Source organism: Maylandia zebra, linkage group LG23 (assembly GCF_041146795.1).
Source record: "Maylandia zebra isolate NMK-2024a linkage group LG23, Mzebra_GT3a, whole genome shotgun sequence".
NCBI lineage: Eukaryota > Metazoa > Chordata > Actinopteri > Cichliformes > Cichlidae > Maylandia > Maylandia zebra.
Genome location: NC_135188.1, coordinates 36,476,407 through 36,490,313, shown reverse-complemented (window position 1 = coordinate 36,490,313; position 13,907 = coordinate 36,476,407). Strand labels below are relative to the sequence as shown.

The 13,907-nt window shown below is 42.8% G+C and overlaps 1 long non-coding RNA gene across 1 annotated transcript; it reads left to right on the top strand.

Annotated features, from left to right (window-relative positions):
- The first annotated feature begins 11,577 nt into the window (after positions 1 to 11,577).
- Positions 11,578 to 13,614, top strand: LOC143415117 (uncharacterized). Its single transcript, XR_013095739.1, has 3 exons — positions 11,578 to 11,814; positions 12,538 to 12,732; positions 13,133 to 13,614. It is a non-coding gene; the product is annotated as an uncharacterized LOC143415117 (long non-coding RNA).
- Positions 13,615 to 13,907: the final 293 nt, after the last annotated feature.

Below are 13,907 nucleotides of genomic sequence, written 5' to 3'. Positions count from 1 at the left end.
GTGTTCACTGCATCATTCCATGTTTGGCACTGATCACCACCTGCACTGATGTATATATCATGTATATATCTATCTATCTATCTATCTATCTACTTAGCACTTTTAATTCTTATTCTCATTTTTATTTTCATGTCTATTTAAGCTTAATTTATAACAGTATTTATAACAGTATGTTTGCACTGAAGCACCGCAGCAATTTCCTAATGTTGTAAACCCGCTCAACATTTGCCAATAAAACCCTTTCTGATTCTGATTCTGATTATATTTACATTGCCACAGTGAGATGACTTTAGTCTCATGAACAACATTAACTAATTGTTATTTACTAACTAATCTTAAATGACTGTTCAGCACAGAAATGAAGCCCAACAATCATTTTTTACAGTCCCGTGGTCTCAGCCTCAGATACTCAGCTAATCAAAGTGATGTCATGACAAAAATGAATGACCAACAAAACATTTTTCTCCTTCATTTCTGTCAAACAAAGCTGTATGTAACGTGTCTCGCGGTTAGTATCATGGTTGCTAGGCAACCTGAACAGCGCAATGAAGCGTATACCGTCCCATTTCACAAGCCTCTCACTTCCGCACTTCTCGTACTTATAGTACGCACCGTACATAGTACGCGTAGTGCGCGTACTTCAAGCGTGCAGTCTCTTAATTGGGACACAGCCTAATTGTGCGGACGTATTTTACCTCCACAAACAGCTGAGACATGGTTTGCGATACATGTGGCAAAAAAGTGGTCCAAGAGTGAGGTGTTGTGGCTATACTTTGCCAACCTTGAGACCTCAGAATTAGGGAGACAATCAAAAGGGCACATTTTACAGGGTTTATTTATCGGATAAAATACGTTAAATGTCACCGAAACAGCAGGGGTGTCCAAATTCAGAGACTGCTTCCACCTGAGGACCCGCCCTTCGCGGTCTAAAGAAAGCCGGGTAGTACGTCATGAGTTCCCTCGGTGGAGTGAAACTCAGCCGTCTGCTCCTTGCTATCTAAAATATAACCGGGCGCTGGCGTAAACTCATGACCGTCTCACACTTTCTTTAATTGTTTTCTGTTTGATGTTTGAAAACAGCTGTGTGAAAACCCCGGAGGAACCCACCTGAGGGATTAATAAAGTTTAATTTAATTTAATCTAATCTAATAACTTTAATCTCAGCCAAACCGATTTACTCACGAACAAACAAAACACTGAAAAAGCCAAACAAAAACATTTTTAAGTTATCAAAGTGACTTATATATCATGTTTAACCCGAGTAGTGAAAGCCTGCGGGGGTTTGAAGACGATGTGTCGATCGGCTCAGATATTTGAAGTTTACACAGCTACATTCTCACCTGAAAACATGTTAAAAGTTGGGGTTTTTTTGCGACCCAGAAAGAGAAATAAGAGTAATATTAAAACTAAGTAGCTGCCGCCATTGTTGGAAACTGGAATTGGCTTGGCCGCGCTATGAATTCTGCAATATGGTTTTTCAATTTTGGTGTCCAGGTGGAAATTTGGGAGAATGGTGGCTCCGGGATTCTCCCGGAAAAATCGGGAGGGTTGGCATGTTTGGTTGTGGCAACATCACTAACCTTGTCAAACACCTCAGAGTAAATCATATCACAGAGTATGAGGCGCGTATGTTGAGACGAACTGAAGAGGAGGAGAGGGACAGGTGCTGCTAGGGCGAGACACACGTCTCTCACAGAGTCCTTTAGTGCTGCAGGCAGGCAACGTGTTCAAATAGCGCACAACTTCAGTTTTTTTTATTTCTATATGATGAACTCTGCATTATTAAGTGATAAGAACAAGTAATCTGATGTCCTGTAATCATTATGACGCTATAATTTGAGATAAATAAATAAAAAAAGTTTTTTTGTATAAAGTATCGGTATCGGATCAGTATCGTCGATACCACCCTGAAAAGTACTTGGTATCGGATCGGAAAGGAAATCAGTGGTATCGCACATCACTACTGCTCACCTAATGCGGAGTTTTTAATGGTCAAATGCAGACCTTATTATCTCCCCAGAGAACTCACCTCTATCATACTCACTGCCGTGTATATACCCCCCGACGCTAATGCTAGGTTGGCCATGAAAGAACTTTCTGCAGCCATTAACAAACACCAGAATAAACACCCCGAGGCTGCTTTTATTGTTGCTGGCGACTTCAACCACACCAACTTAAAGACAGTCCTCCCCAGATTCCACCAACATGTCTCCTGCCACACCAGAGGAGACAAGACTTTAGACCATGTGTATTCCAACCTGGCTGGAGCCTACAAAGCCACACCCCTCGCCCACATTGGACAATTGGACCATCTCTCCCTGTTCCTCACACCTAGGTATTCACCACTCATCCAACGTGTGAAACCTGCTGTGAGGACAATTAAAGTGTGGCCAGAGGGGACAGACGCAGTGCTCCAGGACAGATTTAAAAACACAGACTGGAATATGTTCACCCACACAGACCTGGACCAGTACGCCTCATCTGTACTGGATTACATCTCCGAAACCACAGACAGTGTCACCACCCAGAAACGGATCACCATGTACCCCAACCAGAAGCCTTGGATGAACCGGGATGTTCGTCTCCTCCTGAAGGCCTGCCTTTAGGTCAGGAGATGCACACGCTTTCAGCACAGCCAGGGCTAATCTAAAGAAGGGCATCAAAAAAGCCAAACACCATTACAAAAAGAAGGTAGAAGAACACTTCTCCAACTCCAACCCCCGACGCATGTGGCAAGGTCTCCAGACCATTGCAGACTACAGGACAACCAAACCCTCCCCCGCATCCTCTGATGTCTCCTTCCTCAACGAGCTCAACAACTTTTATGCTCGTTTTGAGCGAGGGAACCCCACAACCACAACCAAAGCAGACGTGACGCCAGACCACCAACCTCTGACTCTCTCCCCTACCGATGTAGGAGCGGTGCTGAGCAGGATCAATGTCCACAAGGCTGCAGGTCCTGATGGCATCCCCGGGCGTGTTCTCAGAGCGTGTTCTGGGGAGCTTGCAGGAGTGCTCACAGACATATTCAATCTGTCCTTGGCCCACGCTGTGGTACCGGCCTGCTTCAAATCCACCTCCATCGTCCCGATACCCAAAAACTCCAACCCATCTTGCCTCAATGACTACCGCCCAGTAGCACTCACCCCCATCATCACTAAGTGCTTAGAGCAGCTGGTCCTAGCACACTTCAAATCCTGTCTCCCCCCCCACCCTGGACCCCCACCAATTCGCATACCGCCAGAACAGGAGCACAGAGGATGCAGTCTCCATCGCACTGCACTCTGTCCTCTCACACCTGGACAACAACAACACCTACGCCAGAATGCTGTTTATAGACTTCAGTTCAGCATTCAATACAATCCACCCCTCACAACTCATCAGGAAACTGACAGACCTGGGCATCAGTTCCCTCATCTGCAAATGGTTACTGGACTTCCTGACCAACTGCCCCCAACATGTCCGGCTGGATAACCACTGTTCATCTACAATCACGATGAACCACAAGGCTGTGTGATGAGCCCTTTCCTCTACTCCCTCTTCACCCACGACTGCAGACCTGCTGATGGTTCCAACACCATCATTAAGTTTGCAGATGACACCACGGTGATTGGCCTCATCAGTGACAACGATGAGGCCGCCTACAGGGAGGAGGTGGATTGTCTGGCTGAGTGGTGCGACACAAACAACCTGCTGCTTAACACCGAGGAGACCAAGGAGCTCATCGTGGACTACAGGAGGAATGCTGACCCACATCCACCCATCCACATTAAGGGGACGGCTGTGGAGCGTGTGAGCAGCTTCAAGTTCCTGGGAGTCCACATCTCCGAGGATCTCATCTGGACGACCAACTGCTCCAAGCTGGTTAAGAAGGCTCACCAGCGCCTCTTCTTCTTGAGGACTCTGAGGAAGAACCACCTGTCCTCAGACATCCTGGTGAACTTCTTCTATCGTTGCACCATCGAGAGCATCCTGACCAACTGTATAACAGTCTGGTACGGGAACTGCTCTGCCTCAGACCGGAAGGCGTTGCAGAGGGTCGTGAAAACTGCCCAGCGCATCGCTGGAGCACCACTTCCTGCCATAAAAGACATCTACAGGAAGCGGTGTCTGAAAAGGGCTGGGAAAATCATCAAAGACCCCAGTCACCCATCACATGGACTCTTCACCCTCCTGCCCTCTGGGAGGCGCTACAGGAGCCTCCGGACTAAGACCACCAGGTACCGGAACAGCTTCTTCCCCACAGCTGTCAGACTCCTGAACTCTGCCTCCTGACATCTGACCCACGTTAACACATGGACTGAACATACACACACCCACAATGGAAAACTGTACCCTCAAACACCCAATAATAACTTGGACTGAACCACCACTCACAACCACTAGCACTTTATATAGCCTCTGTAGAAACTATCTACACCCTCTTTTATCTTAACTGCACTACTGTATAGCTCTGTGTAAATAATCATTCTGTACATTCGATAATCTTTAATCCTACAACTGTTTACAACTTGCATAGTTCCCATTTCTGTATAGCTGTATATCTCAGATTTCTGTAAAGTTATTTATTTCATATTCTGTATAGTTTTTCATATTTATATCCTGTTCATAGCCTGTACATAGCTTGTACTCACTACAGCCTGTACATACTTATAGTTATAGAATATTCACAACATACTTCATACCGTGTACATTATAACATACCATAATAGACCCATTTCTGTAATATACTTACATATCTATACTATTGCTAATATATATTGTAATATATCTATATCACTAAAGCACTTCTGGATGGATGCAAACTGCATTTCGTTGCCCTGTACCTGTGCATGTGCAATGACAATAAAGTTGAATTCTGTTCTATTCTATTCTATTCTATTCTATTCTATATATACACATATATATACATATATATATACATATATATATATTAGGGGTGCAACGATATTCGTTTCGATATTGAACCGTTCGATACAGTGCTTTCGGTTCGGTACGCATATGTATCGAACAATACAAAATTTGTAATTTCTTTTATCAACTTTCCTTCTGACGATGCTGTCTGTGTTGAGCGCTCAGTGAATCTGCGTTCGACTACTCCGCCTAGGCTGCACTGTCGAGCGCAGATCCACTGAGCGTTCAACACAGACAGCATTGCCAGAAGGAAGAGTGCAGGGCAAGCTAGCGAGACAGAAGTTAAGCTCTCCTTGCAACATGGCAAATTGAACCTCCCCCACCCTCATTCAGATCTGGCGTTTGGAATTATTTTGGTTTTCATGTGACATATGACCCTGAAGGTAAGCACGTCATGGACTAAAGTAAAACAGTATGTTGGATGTGCCACGCAATGCTCAATTACATGGGTGGGAACTAGTGTGTTAGCGCAGTTAGCTCGTTAACGTGTTGGCCATCTAGCCCCACGCACGGGGCGATCAGGGGTAGCTCGTTAACGGAGATTTGCCGTGTTGTGGCGCTAACGTCATTTCAACGAGATTAACGCTGACAGGACTAGTGGGAACACAACGAATATGACTGCACATTTACGCCGACATCATCCTAGTGCAAAGACAAGTGGAAGCAGACAAAAACAACAAGCATGCATGCTACAAACTTTACCCGAGTCATTTAGACAGCCGTTAGCACATGATTCTCCTTATGGGGACCTGATATGTTTAATATTGTGGCGAGCTCAGACAAGGAGGAGACGGAGGTGTCGTTTGGTCTTGCTTCCCGTGAGCTAGCCAGGGAGCAAAGCCGTTTATTGACATCTGCAGAAGAACACTGCCGCTAGCTAACTGCTCAGCGCGGCAACCGCACAGCAACAACAACACCAACACACAGGGCGCCCTCTGACCCCGGAAGAACACACCGTCGCATCGAGAGGGCGTCACCCGTCACTATGGCAACATAAACAAAACATAACTGTACAAACAGAACCCCGAACAGCCCTGACCCGCTACATAGCCCCCACCTAAGGGGTCAGTCGTCCCCGACGACCCCATTACCCCACACAAAGTCCTGCAAATGTCCAGGTGCCTTCTTTTGGTGCACCGGCCGGTCACGACCGGCAGGGGAAAAGTCACTCGGGTCAGAACATGGGGTGCCACCATCATCCCACTTCTGACACCAATGTGGCGAGCTCAGACAAGGAGGAGACGGAGGTGTCGTTTGGTCTTGCTTCCCGTGAGCTAGCCAGGGAGCACAGCCTTTTATTGACATCTGCAGAAGAACACTGCCGCTAGCTAACTGCTCAGCGCGGCAACCGCACAGCAACAACAACAACAACACACAGGGCGCCCTCTGACCCCGGAAGGACACACTGTCGCAGCGAGAGGGCGTCACCCGTCACTATGGCAACATAAACAAAACATAACTGTACAAACAGAACCCCGAACAGCCCTGACCCGCTACAATATGCTGCTGAGAATATAGCCCAGAAGAAGTGTATAGTATTGCTTTTATTTTGGGAAGAGCCATTTCTCTGTAATAAACTCTCTTTTCCAAAGATGAATGATTCCTCAATCAGATATATTTATGTTTTTAATTACTTTTGTTTCAGCAACATTAAATTTAAAAACTGTACTTTTGAGTTAAAATATATATTTATAAGTTTAATAAATGACAAATTAAAAAGACATGAACATTTTTTTTGTATCGAAAGAATATCGAACCGTGACACCAAAGTATCGAACCGAACCGAACCGTGAATTTTGTGTATCGTTGCACCCCTAATATATATATATATATATATATATATATATATATATATATATATATATATATATGTACATATATGTACATATATATATGTACATATATGTACATATATGTATATATATATATATACATATATGTATATATATATATATATGTACATATATGTATATATATATATATACAAAACGCTGAGTTTAAACGACAAAACACACACACACACACATATATATATATAAAGTGTATATATATATAAAGTGTATATATATATATATATATATATATATATATATAAAGTGTATATATATATATATATATATATACGTGTATATATATACGTGTGTGTGTGTTGTCGTTTAAACTCAGCGTTTTGTTTCACTAATATAAAAACTAAGTGTGATATAATTTGATATAATAAAGTACACTGGGGAAAATAATTATTTGATCCCCTGCTGAATTTGTAAGTTTGCTCACTTCAGTCAGGAGAACAACTAAGAAAATGCAACACAAGGTTATTCATTAATATACTGCTTCATGGGCTGGGCTGTAGTTACATCGTAAGGTTTTAAAAAATGAGCTTTAAAATGTGCTGCCGATGAATAGTGGTAATAATAACCGAGAGATGCTGACAGTGATCACTGCCTTTTTTAGCGGCTTCTTCAGATTAAATAGAACAAAATACAAAAAAAAAAAAACAACAACAACAACAGCATCAATAAACATAGAGTAGTTTGGATCTGGAAGCAGGGTTCATATCACTTAACAACCAGACAGGACTGAGGTCTGGAGACTTTTTAGTCTACTCTATGACCTTATTGTGCTTCTTCTTTATCACTTCTTGGTTGCCTTTGTGGTATATTTTGAGTCATTGTCATGCTGGGAGAGTCATCCATCATCAGTGTTTTTGCCACTATACTTGACTGTGGGGATGCTATTCTTTAGGTCGTACTCAGCCTTTGTTTTCATCCAAACATGGCAGGTTGAGGATTTGGTGGATTGGCCAAATAACTTGCTGTTGGTTTCACCTGACCACAGCACTTTCACCCAAGCCTTCTCTAAATGGTTTATATATTTACTTGCAAACTTAAGATGGGCCTGTACAAGTTCCTTCTAGAGTTGGGTGACCTTACAACTGCTGCAAGATTTCAATCCATTAAGGTGTGATCCACAACCTGTCTCATGATCAATCTCACCCTATGAGGCAAGATCTTACATGGAGTTCCAGACTAACAGTCTTTTTATATTCCTTCCATTTCTGAATAATCACACCAAAAGTTGTCACCTTCTCAACAAACTTTATGCTGTTACTCTTAAAGCCCATTCCAGCCTCATGCAGATCTACAATCTTGTCTATAATGTCCTGTGACAGCTCTTTGTTTTTTCCCATTGTGGTAGTGTCACGGCCTGCGTCGGCAGGCCGCTGGACCGACACAAGAAAAAACAGGAACTCCCCAACAGTCCAAGCATCAAATGTTCACAAAGACACCGGAGCTCGAAAAAAAACAGAGTCCAAAACATAGTTCATGGAGTCGACCTGGATGGCGACGGCACAACGGTCCATCACCAAATAGGTCTGGAGGCCGCCTGAGTAGAAGGCACGGCAGCGTGGACAAGGCAAATCCGGAGACCAACCACGCGGAAAGCAGTGGTGGCATAAAAACAGTCCAGGAGGCCGACCGCTATGCCCGTGGTGGCAACGGAGCAGCTCAGGAGGCCAACCCGCGTGCCCAATCAATCCCAGCCAAACAGTTCAGAACAGAGCCTAGCTCTCAGGGCCGTTATTATTTGTCTTATTCCTTTAATGTCCAAAAAACTGACAGTGAAGGTAGTAGATGACAAGAAATGGTCAAAAAATACTACCTCTTGAAAGCTCTTGTAGGGATCTGCAGCGTGGATTATACCCCGGCAGTAATCCCACAGCTGCGCGAGAGACTCTTCCTCCAAGGTGAAAACAGAGTTCGCTGGATCCATGATGGTTGGATCGTTCTGTCACGGCCTGCGTCAGCAGACCGTGGGGAGGTGGGGAAACAGGACCCAAACGCCGGACTCTTCAGTGCAAACAGTGTTTATTTACAAGGTGGTGAAGTAAACAACAATATATCCCCTAGTGTCCCAGACTTCCATTCCGTGTCCTCATCCAGTGTCAGTGCTCTGTGTCTCCACTCCTTAGTGTTAGTGTATGGTCCGTCTTTGCTGCCTCTCATCCCGCAATTCTCCTGGGAAAGTAACAGAAGCAGCCGTAAATACACCACTCAGTAACCAAACTCTAATTCACTGACTTCTAACTGGGAAACTAACGAAAGTCTTCCGAAACAATCCAGCGTCGGAGAGAGCTGCACCACACCCATACACAGACCCATACACATACCTGCAAGCAGGGAAACCAGGGACAGCCACACAATACATCAAAAGTACATATAACAAGTACTATAAATCCAAAACTGCTTATGGGCCCTGGGTCCCTCAGACCCAGGTCCCTGACAGGTAGACAGGTTGGAATGGAAGAAAATGAATCTGTGGACAGAACAACTTCCAGTCAGGAGTATCTGTATTTGATTCTAATATCTGTGCCATATGGGCACCCAGCCAGTCTGTGGAAGGGAGAATCCGGGCTTGGTTGTAAATAATCAAATATTAATTTCACTCAATTTCACTCAAATCAATTTAGAACTTTTCGAATTGTGTTTTCCCTGGGTGATCTGGGTCTCTCTTTTTGGGGTCTAACGACACTATACATACATACGTATATATATATATATATATATATATATTAGGGGTGCAACGATACTCGTATCCATATTGAACCGTTCGATACAGTGCTTTCGGTTCGGTACGCATATGTATCGAACAATACAAAATTTTTAATTTACTTTATCAACTTTTCCTCTGACGATGCTGTCTGTGTTGAGAGCTCAGTGGATCTGCGTTTGACTACTCCGCCTAGACTGCACTGTTGAGCGCAGATCCACTGAGCGCAGAGCAAGCTAGCAAGACAGAAGCTAAGCTCGTTGCAACATGGCAAATTGAACCTCCCCCACCCTCATTCAGATCTGGCCTTTGGAACTATTTTGGTCTTCATGTGAAGTATGACCCTGAAGGTAAGCGCGTCATGGACAAAAGTAAAACAGCATGTCGGATGTGCCACGCAATGCTCAATTACATGGGTGGGAACTACTGCGTTAGTGCAGTTTGCTCGTTAACGTGTTGACGCCGTCCAGCCCCATGCACGGGGTGATCCGCAGTAGCTCGTTAACGGAGATTTGCCGTGTTGTGGCATTAACGTCATTTCAGATTAACGCTGACAGCACTAGTGGGAACAAAATGAATATGACATTTATGCCGACATCATCCTAGTGCAAAGACAAGTGGAAGCAGACAAAAACAACAAGCACGCATGCTACAAACTTTACCCGAGTCATTTAGACAGCCGTTAGCACATGATTCTCCTAATGGGGACCTGATATGTTTAATATGCTGCTGAGAGTATACCCCAGAAGAAGCGTATACACTCAGAAAAATTATGGTTCTTAAATGGTTCTACAGATGTCTTCATGGTTCTTTAAAGAACCATCATACGTCAAAGAACCTTTTTATTTTGTGGATGGTTCTTCAGCTATTACAAATGGTTCTTTAAAGAACAAAAGGTTCTTCATCCTTAGCAATCTAAGTTTGATGGTGTAAATGGCATAAATATTTATTCACTATAACGAGGCTGTGAATTATACTGTGTGTTTTCTTTGTGTGCACGTGTGTGCGAAGGGGGAGGGCGGGTTACCCGGCAATTACCCTTTAAGAGAAGATGGTAGGAAGCTGAATATTCAAATAAAAATTAGAAATATTTGCTTAGGGGCAGGGGTGGGGGGTGAAAGCTTAAAGACCCTAACCCCCCCCCCCCCCCCCCCCCCACACACACACACACACACACACACCCCTAACCCCGCAAACCCATTATGAATATGGTGAGTTAACAAACAGTAGACACAATACACACATTCAAATACTGTACTTTAGTTTTAAATTTTAATAAAGCATTACTATTTTCTACTCCATGGCATTACTTTTGAGATTATTATATAGTTTTGAAAATATAGCATAATGATAATACTAGTTATTGTAAACTTTACAAAGCACCCAGCAGCAATTTAGTATCCGGTATACAGAAACTGTTTTCGTAACAAAACCACTGTTATAATTAAGTGAAGGTGCTCCCAGCTAATTTGACCCTTTGACTTCTAAAATATGTGGTTCAATTGCGTGCTGCGTACATAACCTAATGTCAGCTAGACCGAAATTAAAATTTAATATATTGTTAAAGTCACTAAAATGGCGCCTGAAGCCTATTGTGATGTGAGCTCTGTGTCTGCTCTAGAAACTCTGAAATTCTGTAGATCTGAGCCGTACATTAAATACTCACATGAACCTGTACTTTGAATTCTGTATGAGCTGTATAAAATACAGCTATGCATAAGTGTTTTGAATGAATAATTAGATTAGATAACTCTTTATTGTCTAATCTAATTATATAGAAATGTGAATAGAAATGTGACATGAGAAGGTGTGTCTTTGACTGTTCCTGTATAACTTATTTTCGGACTAGTTGACAAGTTATGCTCCGGTCATTTGATGTTTCCAAGATAGATGTTCTTTTGTAATATAGTTAATTTTTTTTGTATATTTCATTTATCCACCATCATACATCATACATACAAGCTAAGAATAGGCCGTTATACTAACAAGAGGTATCAACGCTGGGCCAAAGTTCAGCACATGGTTAAAGTTTGTAATCCAGCCAGGGTGTAAATATCACTCAGCAGCCAGAGCTGAAGCAGGTAGCATCAACACATAAATGTACTCTACCCGGCTTAAATCACAAGAGCACCTCTGACCAAAAAGCTGTAGATTTTTCTTGTTTGCACAAATTAATCCAGATTCACATTAATTGTGTTCACAGCTCCAACAAAATGAGGAAGAGGAGGGGGAGAAACACAATTAGGTTGAATTACAATTGGATGGAAGGCGAGGACAAGGAGAAGGAAGCTTAGGATGAGGAGGAAGAGAAGCAGCAGGAGCATCTTTAGGGATCCCTATGATGACATTGAGGTTTGTTTCATTAATATGGTCCTCTCACAAAGAAAGATGACTTGTTATAGTTCACCTACTTCCTGTATCAAATAGTGATGTCCAAAATGTTGTGAAAAACTATGGAGCAGGCACGTATAGGGCATCTGCAGGTAAAAGACCATCAAATCTCTAAGACAGACTGAAATCTGTATATTTATCACCCTTATGATAAAACCCATATCAGCCATTGACATGGGTCAATGGCTGTATTTTGAGGCTTGTATTTTGAAGCCTCAACATTTGCATTATTGCTGTTGCTATGTTGGGACCATATTAGGATGAGGGATCAGAATCTGGAGTCATGCACACTATTGTTTCATTTAGTGTGTATCCATAAGATTCGTACAGCAGATCTAAGTTGTGCCTTGAAAACAGGAAAGTCGTCTGCATAGAGGAGAACTTTAATAGCAGGCTTGTACAAAGTGAGGCTTTGTGCTCACATTTGCTGCAAACACTCGTCACCCTGTTTTGATGCAGAATTCACTTGAAATCAGCCAAGAACTGGACTTATTTTTTATAATGTGTTCTTGTGAATTGATTGTGTATCACATATGTTTGATTTGACTTTCTGCAAGACAACAGTCTTCCACTGGCCAAAAAAGTTTTCCAAATACCTCCACGTGATCTAGCCTGGATTTAGAAAAGATTAGCAAAAAAATCTGCACCTCCTGCTTCAGATGCAATTTGTGTTTCTGTGTTCAGAGGCAGCCGCGAGAGGGGAGACCTCGGATCATCCAGCTGGACAGCCTGACCAGGAGGAGTCGAAATAGAATTACATGAACCAGGAGGAGTCGAACATTAACTCAGGTCTTCCAGGGCACCCGGCAGACTCGGCTGTTGGCATCGGCGAGGGATGACGTGAACGCCAAACTGGAGTCCATCACAGGTCAACTGCAGGTATGCGAGTCAAAACCTTCTGAGGAGGGTTTCACTTTTCACTTTTGGGGCGATCGTGGCTCAAGAGTTGGCAGGTTGCCTTGTAATCGGAAGGTTGCCGGTTCAAGCCCCGGCTTGGACAGTCTCGGTCGTTGTGTCCTTGGGCAAGACACTTCACCCGTTGCCTACTGGTGGTGGTCAGAGGGCCCGGTGGTGCCAGTGTCCGGCAGCCTCGCCTCTGTCAGTGCGCCCCAGGGTGGCTGTGGCTACAATGTAGCTTGCCATCACCAGTGTGTGAATGGGTGGATGACTGGATATGTAAAGCGCTTTGGGATCCTTAGGGACTAGTAAAGCGCTATATAAATACAGGCCATTTACCATTTTCTCTCCTTTATAATTGACTCTTTTCTCTCTCTTTCAGCTCCTTGTCTCAGAGTGGGAGGGATTTGAAGCACAAAGGGAGGAACTTGTCGTTTGGTTGGCTGATATGGATGTCCACCTGAGTGAGGTTGACCAGCTGACAGGAAACAGGAAACACCAGTGAAAAACGGAAACAACTGCAGGTGTGGGCTTGTTTTGATATGAAATATATTTGATATGATAAATACGTCAGAGACATTATCCTAAAATGGACTAACAAAGGACCATGAGTACAACATGAAACGTTCATTACATAGCATAAGGCTGAAGTTCATTGATCATTTTAATCATAAACTTGTTGAAATATTTTTACTGAACATGCAAACATCTGCTGATGAAAATGTGTTGATTTATTGGTCTGTTATGAAGCTATTGCTATTTCTAATGTGTTTTATCACTTTCTGATGTTTTATTAATTAAACAATACATGTATTAATTGTTGTGTTATCTGTAGATATTGTATTTATATATATATATTTATAGTATAGCAAATATATTTAATTATTACTGTTTAAAACACTAATATGTGACATGTATTAGTAGTGATGTTGTGCTGAGGGTTAAAATGCCTTTTTGTCTTTTGGTAACTACAAAATGACAATAAACCATTAATATATGTCTATGCTGTGCTCGTATTTATTTTACCCTACTCAAATTCAATTTATGATGCATTTTATTTTGAAAGATTTAAAATGGTTTTTTAAAGAACCACTCAAAAAAGGTTCTTTAAAAAACCTTTTAAAAGGTTCCTCTACCAGAGGCCTGGGAGCTTGAGG